Below are 15181 nucleotides of genomic sequence, written 5' to 3'. Positions count from 1 at the left end.
GCAGTGCAGTGCAGTGCAGTGCAGTGCAGTGCAGTTCAGTGCAGTGCAGTGCTACAGTACAGTACTGCTGTGCAGTGCAGTGCAGTAATTGGTCCTCAATAATGTTCATGATAAAATTCCACAACCTCTTTCTACTCTGACTCTGTGTCTCATAGGAGGGCTGTGGGCGGTTCAGAAACCAGTCTGTGTCTCATAGGAGGGCTGTGGGCGGTTCAGAAACCAGTCTGTGTCTCATAGGAGGGCTGTGGGCGGTTCAGAAACCAGTCTGTGTCTCATAGGAGGGCTGCAGTTCAGAAACCAGTGTGTGTGTCTCATAGGAGGGCTGTGGGCGGTTCAGAAACCAGTCTGTGTCTCATAGGAGGGCTGTGGGCAGTTCAGAAACCAGTCTGTGTCTCATAGGAGGGCTGTGGGCAGTTCAGAAACCAGTCTGTGTCTCATAGGAGGGCTGTGGGCAGTTCAGAAACCAGTGTGTGTCTCATAGGAGGGCTGTGGGCGGTTCAGAAACCAGTCTGTGTCTCATAGGAGGGCTGTGGGCAGTTCAGAAACCAGTCTGTGTCTCATAGGAGGGCTGTGGGCAGTTCAGAAACCAGTCTGTGTCTCATAGGAGGGCTGTGGGCAGTTCAGAAACCAGTCTGTGTCTCATAGGAGGGCTGTGGGCAGTTCAGAAACCAGTCTGTGTCTCATAGAAGGGCTGTGAGCAGTTCAGAAACCAGTCTGTGTCTCATAGGAGGGCTGTGGGCAGTTCAGAAACCAGTCTGTCTCATAGAAGGGTTGTGGGCAGTTCAGAAACCAGTCTGTGTCTCATAGGAGGGCTGTGGGCAGTTCAGAAACCAGTCTGTGTCTCATAGGAGGGCTGTGAGCAGTTCTGAAACTTGTCCACCAGTGACATCATCATTAGGCAGATGTTTTTAACATTGCAACTTTTCAGGAAAAGTTTCCATTAGCTTGGATTCCCCATTGATGATGTAACTGGTGGACAGATTTCTGAACTGCCCACCGCCCTTCTATGAGACACAGACTGGTTTCTGAACTGCCCACAGCCCTCCTATGAGACACAGACTGGTTTCTGAACTGCCCACAGCCCTCCTATGAGACACAGACTGGTTTCTGAACTGCCCACAGCCCTCCTAGGAGACACAGACTGGTTTCTGAACTGCCAACAGCCCTCCTATGAGACAGACTGAATAGAGAAAAAAATAAGTTTCTATTATATCAGGAACATTAGTGAGCAGGCAGGCAGGCAGGCAGGCAGGCAGGCAGACAGACAGACAGACAGACAGACAGACAGACAGGCAGGCAGGCAGGCAGGCAGGCAGGCAGGCAGGCAGGCAGGCAGGCAGGCAGGCAGACAGACAGACATGTATGGGACTGAACCATAGATGGATAGATATAGATAGTATGTATTTAGTCTAAAGCACAAACACAGTCATAGATAGTTAGATACGTCCCGTGTTCCCCAAAGCACCGTGCTAAAAGCTGTTGACAAAGAAATGGTCTACCTAAAACAATGTTTACATACAATGCTTCTTAGCGTCAAATTGCTTAGTTTTGCTTTTCTTATAATCCATGCATTAAAACCAGAAAAGCATTTATGCAAGCTGCTATGACCCTGATGTCATGATTTAATTTAATGACCCTGATGTCATGATTTAATTTATTGTGATGTGATGTCTCTCTTCAAATGGGGGTCCCTGGAATATCTCTTCAAATGGGGGTCCCTGGCATATCTCTTCAAATGGGGGTCCCTGGCATATCTCTTCAAATGGGGGGTCCCTGGCATATCTCTTCAAATGGGGGTCCCTGGCATATCTCTTCAAATGGGGGTCCCTGGCATATCTCTTCAAATGGGGGTCCCTGGCATATCTCTTCAAATGGGGGTCCCTGGCATATCTCTTCAAATGGGCGTCCCTGGCATATCTCTTCAAATGGGGTCCCTTTCATATCTCTTCAAATGGGGGGTCCCTGGCATATCTCTTCAAATGGGGGGTCCCTGGCATATCTCTTCAAATGGGGGGTCCCTGGCATATCTCTTCAAATGGGGGGTCCCTGGCATATCTCTTCAAATGGGGGGTCCCTGGCATATCTCTTCAAATGGGGGGTCCCTGGCATATCTCTTCAAATGGGGGTCCCTGGCATATCTCTTCAAATGGGGGTCCCTGGCATATCTCTTCAAATGGGGGTCCCTGGCATATCTCTTCAAATGGGGGTCCACGGGGTGGGCTTCAGCGAAGGGTCCATTAACGAAATCACTGAATAAATATATTTTATTAAGTGCATTATTTTAAACAGTGGTTCCCAAAGTGGGGTCCGGTGACTAATTATCTCTTCAAATGGGGGTCCGCTGGCTAATTAGTGTCCAATGGGGGTCCTCGACATGAAAAAGTTTGGGAACCACTGAATTGAAATACATCTCAAAGTGTTTAATCATAATCACAGATAATCACAGCTTATATGAAGCTGTGGTTATCCTTGTAAACTTATATAACTGAGAAACTGCTGTTTTGTTATAGTCAAACATTCCCATACATTTCATCTTGAACATATTTCTGCTGTTAGTTTGAGACAGATTCACACACCAAGGATATAACTATTATTATTATTATTGGTGTTAAGTGTCCATTCAAAGACTGCTCAGATAGTCTGTGGTCTGTGATATAATTTACATGATGTGCTCTCATTTTAAGACCCATTTGCAAAAAATAAGCCAAATCAGGGCTTTTCTGCCATCCTGTGGTGTTACTGGAGAATTGCAGAATATACATTTAAATGAATGCATGGTTGATGAGTGCCGAGAATAAGAATAAAAATAACAATAATATTAATGATAGTAAATGTTTATGGGTTTTAAATACGTTCTAAAACATCATTATTTTATTCTATATAACAATAATAACAATAATAGTAACGATAATTGTTGTGGCTGATAATAATTTACCAATACATTACTCATGCCGGCAGGCTAAACCTGGGAGCTAAAAAAACTGTAATGACGCGCGATAAAACAATGATAAAATGATTCATATCCAATCAAGCTCAAAGTTTAAAACGTTTATATAGCTCAGTGCACAAAATATTACAATACAATAAATAAATATATGTATGCAATAAATATGTGCAAAGAATCTAATAAATAACAATCAAAACAGTGAGCAAACAAAACGTGAATGAATCAAACTAACAAAGTATATGTGCGGTCAACAAAGTGTATCCTCCCAGCTCACCCTGCCTCCAAGTTCAAACAGCCTTAGGGGCGAGCTGGTTCAGACACCCGTATTTGTTGACTACCAAGGGCCATCCACAGACGCTCCCACCAATAACGGAACGTCAAGCGATGCCCACACCATCACCAACCAAGTGACAATTACTGTATAGGCCCTACAAGCATTCTTTGGCTCCTACAATAATAAATGGGTTCGATCCCCGCTCCGCGCAATGTCTTTTCATTCGCTACATGTAGCTAAGACTCAGGCTCAACCCCTCCTTTTAGCACCGTGGACTGCACGTTGGACTGGCGACTGTCGACGTTGATCAAAATAATAATTCTATAATTGTGTAGACTTTTTGTAAATGAAGTAATGCAGATGTTTAACAATAATGTAACTCTTGAGAGCACATACGGGTCCATTTGGTTTCATTTTACACTCTCAAGAGTTAAAGATCTAATCATTAAAGGTCCATTTGGTTTACCAACTCTCCATCATAACATAATGTCATGTATATATGTCAATAAAAGTCTGTCTTTTATTGATGCTGGTGTAATGAGCACATGCACCCGCAGAGCGTCGCTGTTGTACCTTAAACCTCCCCAGACAGACAAAAGCACACAGTGGAGTAGGAACGGTTATAGACGGAACTGATCTGTTAATTAAAGTGTTTGTTCCAGACTTTTTAACGGCTGCACACCGGATGTTTTCCTATGATGTCAAAGATGGCAGAGTGTTAACGTTAACGAAGCTGTTTAATGAATATATGATCATAAATATGACTTTATTAACGTTTTGATACATCCTGGTGTCATGGTGTCAGACTGAGGCTACATGTGAGGACAGAGATGGAACTTTTAGGAGAAATTAATCTCCATCTGCGGATGTTTCTGTGTTCAAATCCAGCTCTGAAATCACCAGGTACTCAAATGATGATTTAATTACACATGTTAATTACTCTGTTAATGATTCTCATTGAATTGCACATGTTTAAGGTAGGATAAGTTGGCCCTATTGTAAACAAGTGTAATGCTTTATGTTACCAGGTTTTGTATGGAGCTGTGCTTTAAATGTACTGTGATTCTCCAATCTGTTAATAAATGCATCAATCAATCAATCAATCAATCAAACCTGGCCCTTCGAACCCATCCCCCTACCTGGTCCCTCATCAAACCCTGTACACTCAAGACAATTTACAATTTAGGCATTTAGCAGACGCTCTTAATCCAGAGCTATTTACATTAAGCAAGAACAAAAAGCATGGGAATACATCACATAAAAACATTTATCAAGAGACATGCGTAAGCTAAGAAAGTAACAGTGGAATATCTATATAATGAGACTATACATCTATACTACTATGCTATACATATGTACTATGACGTGCTATGACTATATACAATGCAATTATAGTGCTGTCTACATAACATGCTATAAGTCTGTATCAAATGCTATCTAAGTCTACCGAAATGCTATCTAAGGGGGTAGGTTAAGTGCTATGGGCCATGATGGAGTCTGAAAAGGTGGGTTTTCAGACTACGGCGGAAGATTGGGAGTGATTCTGCAGTTCTGACTGCAATGGGAAGTGCATTCCACAGTTTTGGAGCCAGAAGGGAGAAGAGTTTGGGACGTGTGGAGCATTGTTGTCCGGCGTTTTTAGTGAGGGTACTTCCAGCTTCCCTGCGTTGGCTGATCTGAGTGCGCGGGAGGGTTTGTATTGTTCGATCATAGACACACTCCATATATGGCCAGTACACGTGACCTCGCCCGGCAGTGGTGGATAAAATTATTCACATTTGAGTAAAAGTACAAAAGTAGTGACATAAAATGTACTTAAAGTACCAATAAGTAAAAGTATTTTGTGTGTGTGTGTGTGTGTGTGTGTGTGTGTGTGTGTGTGTGTGTACCAGGTATTACTGGTCCAAGTGGGCATAGTACTGCCCTATAAAGCCAAATGCAGCAACAACGACCTAAGACTTACTTACTTCTAGACTGTATGGAGGAGGTTCCTGCCCTATGGGCCACATGGCTTAGAGAGGAGGTTCCTGCCCTATGGGCCACGTGGCTTAGAGAGGAGGTTCCTGCTCTATGGGCCATGTGGCTTAGAGAGGAGGTTCCTGCCCTATGGGCCACATGGCTTAGAGAGGAGGTTCCTGCCCTATGGGCCACGTGGCTTACAGAGGAGGTTCCTGCCCTATGGGCCAAGTGGCTTAGAGAGGAGGTTCCTGCCCTATGGGCCATGTGGCTTAGAGAGGAGGTTCCTGCTCTATGGGCCACATGGCTTAGAGAGGAGGTTCCTGCCCTATGGGCCACGTGGCTTAGAGAGGAGGTTCCTGCCCTATGGGCCACGTGGCTTAGAGAGGAGGTTCCTGCTCTATGGGCCACGTGGCTTAGAGAGGAGGTTCCTGCCCTATGGGCCACATGGCTTACAGAGGAGGTTCCTGCCCTATGGGCCACGTGGCTTAGAGAGGAGGTTCCTGCCCTATGGGCCACGTGGCTTAGAGAGGAGGTTCCTGCCCTATGGGCCACGTGGCTTAGAGAGGAGGTTCCTGCCCTATGGGCCACATGGCTTAGAGAGGAGGTTCCTGCCCTATGGGCCACGTGGCTTAGAGAGGAGGTTCCTGCCCTATGGGCCACGTGGCTTAGAGAGGAGGTTCCTGCCCTATGGGCCATGTGGCTTAGAGAGGAGGTTCCTGCCCTATGGGCCACGTGGCTTAGAGAGGAGGTTCCTGCCCTATGGGCCACGTGGCTTAGAGAGGAGGTTCCTGCCCTATGGGCCACGTGGCTTAGAGAGGAGGTTCCTGCCCTATGGGCCATGTGGCTTAGAGAGGAGGTTCCTGCCCTATGGGCCACGTGGCTTAGAGAGGAGGTTCCTGCCCTATGGGCCATGTGGCTTAGAGAGGAGGTTCCTGCCCTATGGGCCACGTGGCTTAGAGAGGAGGTTCCTGCCCTATGGGCCACATGGCTTAGAGGGCAGAGGAGGTTCGTTACTTCTGAACACTACTTCTACATCATTCCAGTTCCACCTGACAGCGACAATGTACTTTTAACTCATTCAGGACGGGAACCCCTTTTGGTGTTTTAAGCATTGTGTTATACTTTAAGCGTTTGAAAAATAGCAGATCTACAAGCTCCTGTAGATCTGCTATTTTTGAAAAATGGTGAAAATGTATATATTCTTTTAGACCTAACATTTTTTGGGGGGGTCCCTGGAACAACATATTGGCTAATTGCATGTAATTCTTTGGGTCCTTGACGTGAAATAGTTTGAGCACCACTGACAGAAACATAGGTTTTTCAGAAAACTCAATTTTTTTTAGAATCGGCCTCAGGTCAAAATGGGTTAATGCGTAGGATGTCCCTTTTCTGTTCTAGGATGCGTTGGAACTGCTAGAGAGAGAGAGAGAGAGGGAGAGAGAGAGAGAGAGAGACTAAGCCGGGGGAAAGGTGGAGACTCCGCTGAGCGATCTGCTCAACAGAAAGATGGAGGTAGTTCTGCCCAACAGCAACCGCCACGCTGCAGCCATGCAGGCTCTGAGCACCAGACCCCAGTTCAACAAGACCACAGAGCTGGAGGTACACACACACACACACACACATACGCACGCTTTCAAAGATGATATAAGTTAGACCGTCAGAATTAAAAGTTTGAATGAATGTAGAATAATTTGCAGGATTTATTATTATTTGCCGGAACCACCTCAGCTGGCTCCTTTCCAGGCAAAGGAGCAGCGGTTCTACTCCGAGTCCCTCTCGTGTGACTGAACTTCTCACCCTATCTCTAAGGGAGATTTTATACAGCTTAAGTTAAAAAAAATCTGAACTACCCCTTTAATATTCGGGGCGAGAGGCATGTTGAAGTCAGAATTGAAGACAGAAGTAGAGCCATCTGGTCAAAACCACGGAGAGCTCCGTAGATTACACGCGGCGAGCCTTTCTTTCTGATCCGTAAACAGGGAAGTGAGCGGCAGAGCGCATGCGCCAAAAGAAGGAGAAGGAGAGGCCAAATCCGTAAACAGGGAAGTGAGCGGCAGAGCGCATGCGCCAAAAGAAGGAGAAGGAGAGGCCAACCCAAAAAAACAGAAGACAATCTGAATATATTTTCTCCGTTTGATATCAATGAAAAAGCCCTAGGACGTGGCAACCCGTCGGTTGGATTAGTTATGACGTTCCCACACGTCGTACGTCTGAATGTGTTAATAGGACAGTTTTTCTTGTACTTTTCTTGTCACTCACAGATAAGAATAAAAATAATTATAATTATACAATATACATCATCTCACTAACAACTGCATTGATGTGATTGGTTAGCCGATCTGCTCGTCTATGTACAATATGACAAAATTTACCTTCATTGTCAACAGCATTTAATGTTTGTGTTGGCACACATTTACGTCATCCTGCACCTTTTCAAAAACATTGAATATTGTGTAAAAGTTATTTTTCTTCACAAATATAATTCTAAAGGTGAAAGGTGAAAGGTTTCATATATTCTCAATATATTGTGCATAAAGTCAAGTATTTAAAACTTTTGTTTTAATCTTGATGATTATGGCATACAGCTCATGAAAATCAAAAAATCCTATTTCAAAATATTAGAATATTTTACGAGACCACAAAAAAATATTTTTTTAAACGAGAAATGTCGATATATTCAGGGCTGCACATAAGCGGTGCGCCAGTGCGCATGCGTCCTCAAAATTAAAAATGCGCTGTCAATCAAGCGCCGAGAAGCGCTTCTGCGTACCAACAGCTGGGGCCGCCCAGAATGATTATTATGGCCAGATTACCCACTAGTAAATTCTGTGGCGAGAGCGTTTCCCACTGACTGCCACTCAAAGTGGCTACTGGCCAATCACAGCACGTCTTGCGAGAGTGCAAAATTTAAAAGTATCTAAATATTGCTCATATTATCATTAGGAAGTATTAAGAAGTTTGTATTAGAATATGCATATAGGGCTGGAATACACATATAGCTGCAATTTGCAACTCTAGATTTATTTTTATAATGGGATGAATCTAGAGTTGCAATACTCTCCATTGACTCCCCAGTCCCCACTTATCCAATAAATATCGTTTTGCTATAAGTTATTCATGCATCCCTCTTTTATCCATCCGGCGAGACGGGTCGCTGCATTTTAGGAGCACCAAGTAACTCCTCCAGGTGCTCCTCTGAGTACTAGACCAAAAAGGTTGTGTGCAGCCCTGGATATATTAATGTATGTAGTCAATACTTGGGTCTGGGCTACTTTTGAACAAATCATTTCATCAATGGGGAGTTGCATGGAGGTGACCAGCCTGTGGCACTGTTGAGGTGTTATGGAAGCCCAGGTTTGCTTTGATAACAGCCGTAAGTTAATTTGTATTGTTCAGTCTCATGTCTCACACCTTCCTCTTGACAATACAACCTAGATTCTCTGTGGGGTTCAGGTCAGGCCAGTTGGCTGGTCAGTTAAGCACAGTAATACCATGGTCAGTACACCAGTTACTAGTAGTTTTAACACAGTAATACCATGGTCAGTACACCAGTTACTAGTAGTTTTAACACCGTAATACCATGGTCAGTACACCAGTTACTAGTAGTTTTAACACAGTAATACCATGGTCAGTACACCAGTTACTAGTAGTTTTAAAACAGTAATACCATGGTCAGTACACCAGTTACTAGTAGTTTTAACACAGTAATACCATGGTCAGTACACCAGTTACTAGTAGTTTTCAATTTAAAAATATATTTTAATCCAAATACAGCAAAAATTGCAGATCTACAAGCTCAAAACGTGTCTATACAACAGTATATGCAGTGTGGCCCTCTGGAGTTAGTGTAGCCCTGTCCATATCCAAAGTAGAAGACATGTTGTAGAATCTGCTCTCAGCTCTCAATGAGGTTAATGTGTCTCATCATCACGTCTGTTTGCTGCTCTTCCAGATATCGCCGTGCAGTTCCTCCATAAATCTGCCCCCATATGCAAGCTACAGAAGAAGTACGCAGCGCATGTCGCCAGGTTAGTGGATGTATAGATCTACATGTTGTGTTGTGTTGTAACTTAAGTCTCCTGAACTTAAGTCTCCTGAACTTAAACACAGCATTTTGCGTTGAACAAATTTGTTTAGAAATCCATGTCGTTACACCGCATCTCCACTAGCTAAAGATTGCTGGGTTGCGCCCCGAAAATATCTAATCTACAAGCTCTCAACGTGACACGTTGTGAGCTACCTGGTTGGTCCTGCCAGTAGCATATTCTTGTCTCAAAGATTAAGCCATGCATGTCTAAGTACAAACGGCTTGTACAGTGAAACTGCGTCATGAGTCCATAATTATCGTTACCAACGTTATCAGTCGGTCACTAGCTTTCTGTTTCTGTTTCTCTATCACAGTTACTGACATGTGGATGAAACAGCAGACGCAGGACATCGACTCTGCTTTGGACACGGAGAGCAAAGACCGCTCGTCTGAGAAACTGCAGCCGCCGTCTGTGTCCGTGAGCCGCCACCAACACCACTGAGGGGAGGAGATTGTGTTTTCAGCCAGGTTGGCATTTAATGCTCCTCCCACCTCTGGTGAACTCTCACATTTCTGACATTGAGGCACAAGAACACTTTGGTCACTTTTCTTTTTTTATATATAAAGTATATTTATTGGTTTTTCACTTGGGTGACTTTGTGAGTGTGTGTTGGTGTTTCTCGCTTCAAGGAGACAAGAGAAACAAGACTACATAATATGTAGTAATGCCTCATTTAGACTGCAGTCACATCCAGTCAAATATTTTGCCCCAACCGTTCACACTGCATCTGCAATGAGATTTGAATCAGACTTGAATCCACCTCTGAATGTGGCTCAAGTCGCATTTGTAAAAATCGGATTCCACTTGTTGGTGTTTAGACTTAATGTAATCAAATCGGATTCCAGTCTGGATGTGGCACAGATCTGATTCAGATTATTTTTTTCTTCTCAAAAATGTTTGAAGCGCAATTAATCTTTGTTAATAATAGTAATAATAATAAAACTTTATTTGTATAGCACCTTTCATGTCATGAAATGCAGCTCAAAGTGCTTTACAGAGCAATGGAGGAAAAAAAAAGAAAAGCAAGGCAACGACATTAAAAAACAAGCAGAAATGCAATACAGTAAATGGTAAATGGTGCATTTATATAGCGCCTTTATCCAAGGCGCTTTACAGAGATTGTGCATTACATTCACCCATTCACACACACATCCATACACCGATGGCAGCGGAAACCATGCAAGGCACCAACCTGCACATCGGGAGCAATTAGGGGTTCAGTGTCTTGCTCAAGGACACTTCGACAGTAACTCTGGGGGAGCCCGGGTTCGAACTGGCAACCTTACGGTTACCATCCAGGCACTCTACCCCTGAGCCACCGCCGCCCCTGTGAGGACATGAATAACAAAAAATAAAAGATCAATTAAAAGCAATGTTGTAGAAGTGGGTCTTGAGCTGTGCTATAAAAATGTCTACAGAGGCTTCCTGACGAAGGTACAGTGGGAGCTTGTTCCATGCCGTCGGCCCGTAGAAGCAAAAAGCTGCTTCCCCGTATTTTTAGAGGTTTGGGCTGTGTTAACAACATTATGATGTTAACTCCAAGTGTTGGTGAGATTCATACCTCCAAATATCTCCTTTAGTTCACTTTAGTATGTGTGCCAAAAGTGTGCCTTTGAGCCCTGCTTTACAGTGAAACTCAACAGGGAGACTATCTTACGTCATACATATATATTCTCTTTAATCTATGGAGCAACTATTGGACAACAGACACAAATATTTGTAGTTACATCGTGGCATGGAAACCACACAGCTCAAAGCTCCACCAATAAACATAATATGTCTTTGCACTTTACATAATCTGGTGTGGTGAGTTATTATGAATAATAGTCAGGTTTTCTTTTTTTTCTTTTCAGTTAAATATTGGTCCGGGGGGTTGCGTGGTCCGGCTTTTATTTGCTACCTGGCACATTATTATTAATAATAATTTATTTATTGTTGAATTAAAGAATATAACATTATTTAATACAACTATAATACATTTCAACATTTTATTGTTGAACTAAATGTTAGAACATTATTTATATAAATAATTAGCATTTTTAAGCATTGTGTTTAAGATAAATTGGGCTACGGTACCGTTCAGTGACAAGCACTTTGTTATTTTATTTTGCTTTCCATTCAGTCTTGTGTCGAAGCACTTCAATCTCTATTTGCTTCATATTTAATTGTATAAGGCAGTGATTCTCCACCAGTGGTCCGTGAGGTGGTTCCAGGTGGTCCCCATACAGCTAAATGATGGAGAGGTGGTAACCAAATGCACCCTTATTAGATCTTTAAGTCTTGAGAGTGTCAAATGAAACCAAATGGACCCCATTTGGTTTACGTAGTGAGTTAAATTATTGTTAAACATCTGAATTACTTAACTTACAAGATGTCTACACAATTAGAGCATGTAGAATAGTTGTCATTTTCATCGTTTGCCTGTTATGCCTGGTTAAATGTCATCAAATGGTGCTCCGTGGCTCATATGCTGAATAAATAATATAACTTGATATGAAAAGGGTAAGGCGATACTGCTCAAAAAACAGATCTCTCTGTTTCTGTTAGCATCGGCCTGTAGACGAGTCTGCAGAGCGGTGCCCTGCAGGCAATCAGCATCACATGAAGCACAGCTTGACACAGACAAAAATGAACCGATCTACAAGCTCACAACGTGCTGCAGAGTGATCCTATGTCCTAGGAGAGGTGGTCTAGTAGCAAAGATTTGGCACAACGTTTGGAATAGAATTAGGCCTATACCGTAATTTGGGCAGCCTCAAGTATGTATGGATGGTTCTAGACCTGTTACTGGTCTTCTCCACTTGAGGGCGACACAGACCGTAGAATAAAAACGGATTCAGCTCTGTCTTTCACAATCTGAGAACCCATCGTCAAAAAATAAAATAAAAACGGCGCCCTATTTTCCTTTGAGGGTGACAAATGCCGTTGAATGAGAACAGAGAGACTTAACTTTGCCAGGGATGCTTTTTGAAACCAGTAGAAATCTTTAGGGACAAACGGCAGCATGTTTCCTTCTCAAAACTATTTAAATAGTCTAGAAGCTTCAGATATTAACATGGTGACATGATATCCACTATGAATATTAATGTTATACTAACACTAGTTCAACTAACTAATTTAAAATAATCCTTTCGTAAAAAAAAACCCCAACTAATTTAAAATAATCCATAAACATATATTATATAACTAAAACGTTATCTCACACTTTACATCGTTATATTTATTTAACTTCGTATTATACTTATGATTCTCGAACGGGAGGCGAACCATTCGGCTAAAGAGTCATGATCTAATAGGTGGAGTGTGCCGTAAATAGCGGATCTACAAACCCACAGCGCGTCTCTGATGCAGCTCGTTGTGGGCTTGTAGATCTGACGACAGCGCCCCTGGTGGTTAGTCTACCAACTTTGTGTAATGTAAATGTCCGTGTGTTTTTTATTAGTAATTGAATATTAGGACCACCAAACACTGTGTTATCCTTTAGGCCAAAGTGTCTCACTTTAAATCTGTGCTATATATTTTTCATCTAATAAACTAACTAAAATAATAGCTAAATAACGAATTAACTATCTAATGCTGACATATTATTGATTTCAGCTGTTTACAATTCTACAACATATGCAAAGATGACCTGCTTTAATTCAGTCAGTCTAAATCAGTAGCTTATAATAATTTAATAGTATAGCCTATTAAAATGTTATGTTTTAGGATTCCAATTCAAAAATAGCAAAAAACTATTCAGGATTTCAAATATAGCAAAAATAGATTGCGTTTTGAGCTTGTAGATCGGCTATTTTTGCTACGACAGAAATATGCAATGTGGCCCTCTGAAGTGAGTGTATACATATAGTGGCCCTCTGAAGTGAGTGTATATATAGTGGCTCTCTGGAGTGAGTGTAGAATTATAGTGGCCCTCTGGAGTGAGTGTGGAACTATAGTGACCCTCTGGAGTGAGTGTGGAACTATAGTGGCCCTCTGGAGTGAGTGTATACATATAGTGACCCTCTGGAGTGAGTGTGGGACTATAGTGACCCTGTGGAGTGAGTGTGGAATTATAGCGGCCCTCTGGAGTGAGTGTGGAACTATAGTGGCCCTCTGGAGTGAGTGTGGAACTATAGTGACCCTCTGGAGTGTTTGTGGAACTATAGTGACCCTCTGGAGTGAGTGTGGAACTATAGTGACCCTCTGGAGTGAGTGTGGAACTATAGTGACCCTCTGGAGTGAGTGTGGAACTATAGTGACCCTCTGGAGTGAGTGTGGAACTATAGTGGCCCTCTGGAGGGAGTGTGGAACTATAGTGGCCCTCTGGAGGGAGTGTGGAACTATAGTGGCCCTCTGGAGTGAGCTGCTGAAGAAAGCCCAGCAGAGACTCTACTTCCTGAGGGTGCTCAGGGGGAACAACATCACACAGAGACTGCTGGTGTCCTTCTATCGGTGCTCCATAGAGAGCATACTAACGTACTGCATATGTGTGTGGTACACCAGCTGTACAGTGGCGCAGAGGAAAAAGCTCCAGGGGGTCATAAATACGGCACAGAAGATCGTTGGCTGCCCTCTCCCCACACTGGAAGAACTACACAGAGACCGCTGTCATAAAAAAACTCTGAACATTATAAAAGACACTTCCCACCCCGCTCACTCACTGTTTGAACTGTTGCCATCAGGCAGACGGTACAGAGTGATCAAGTCCAAGACCAACAGATTCAGTAACAGCTTCTATCCCACAGCGGTAGTTGCACTCAATGCTGCTAAAAAATGATCTGTTGCTGCGACACTTTTTAGTTTCTATTATCTATTATCTATTACCTTCTATTACTATCTATTATCTTAAGTACAATAAGGGTTGTTGTGCGATAACAGCTGAAAATTACATGTTTGTGTATTAGTGCTGCTGGGGTTGTGCAATAACAAGAAGTCATGTGTGTTTTTGTTTTATCTTGTACAGTATGTTGTTTTGTGATATGATGCACTGATTGGTTGGCACTTTTAATTTCGTTGTACACGTTGCAATGACAAATAAAGATCTATCTATCTATCTATCTATAGTGGCCCTCTGGAGTGAGAAATGGGTCTGAGAGGCTAAATGTCATCAGATGGTTGTTCCGTGGCTCAGATGCAGAATAAATACAAAATGGACCTTAATATATCCTGGATCAGCGATTAACCGGTTTCATGAAAGCTGGTTAATCTTGCCAGATTAATTTAACCAGTTAACCTGGATATGTTGAGGCTTGATTCGGTTTCATGAAAGTGATGCTACATTAGTTACCATGCATGCTTTGGATTTAGCCTGCTACGGACCAGGCTAACAGCCAGGTTTAACCTAATCCTGATGTCTTTACTGTTCAATAAGCAGTCAAACTGATCACAAACCAATGATGTTTTCCAGATTTATTCAATTATTATGGGTTCACGTTGCCTTATTTGTATCGTTCTGCATTAAAGGACTAATTTAAGCACTATATAAAATCAAATAGCCAAAATATATATAGGCTGCACAACATCATGACAGCTTGTGAGCTTGTAGATCAGCTGCTTTTGGTGAATGTTCCCCAGAATAGGTTTGCTGTCGTGCAAATGCACGGTTAAGAAGAATTATTATATTATATTATATTATATTATATTATATATTTTATATATATATATATATATATATATATATATATATATATATATACACTCCACCCATTGAGATGCATGTAAATGATTTTTCCATAAAATAATCGATAACTTCAGTAGCAAGAGCTTGAAAATGTCAAAAAATCCTACAGTAGACTATAGGCCTATGCACAAATGTGGATTACATTATTGGGGGAGAAAGTTGAAACCGATTTGATTAACTAAATATCCTTGCAAGACATTACTCTATAAGTCATATCTCCAAAACTGGTGAGTCAAACTGAACAACCAATA

Source organism: Protomyctophum parallelum (genome assembly GCF_964188405.1).
Source record: "Protomyctophum parallelum genome assembly, chromosome: 12".
Lineage (NCBI taxonomy): Eukaryota > Metazoa > Chordata > Actinopteri > Myctophiformes > Myctophidae > Protomyctophum > Protomyctophum parallelum.
The sequence above is the reverse complement of the archived record's forward strand: the minus strand, read 5'-3'. Positions refer to the sequence as shown.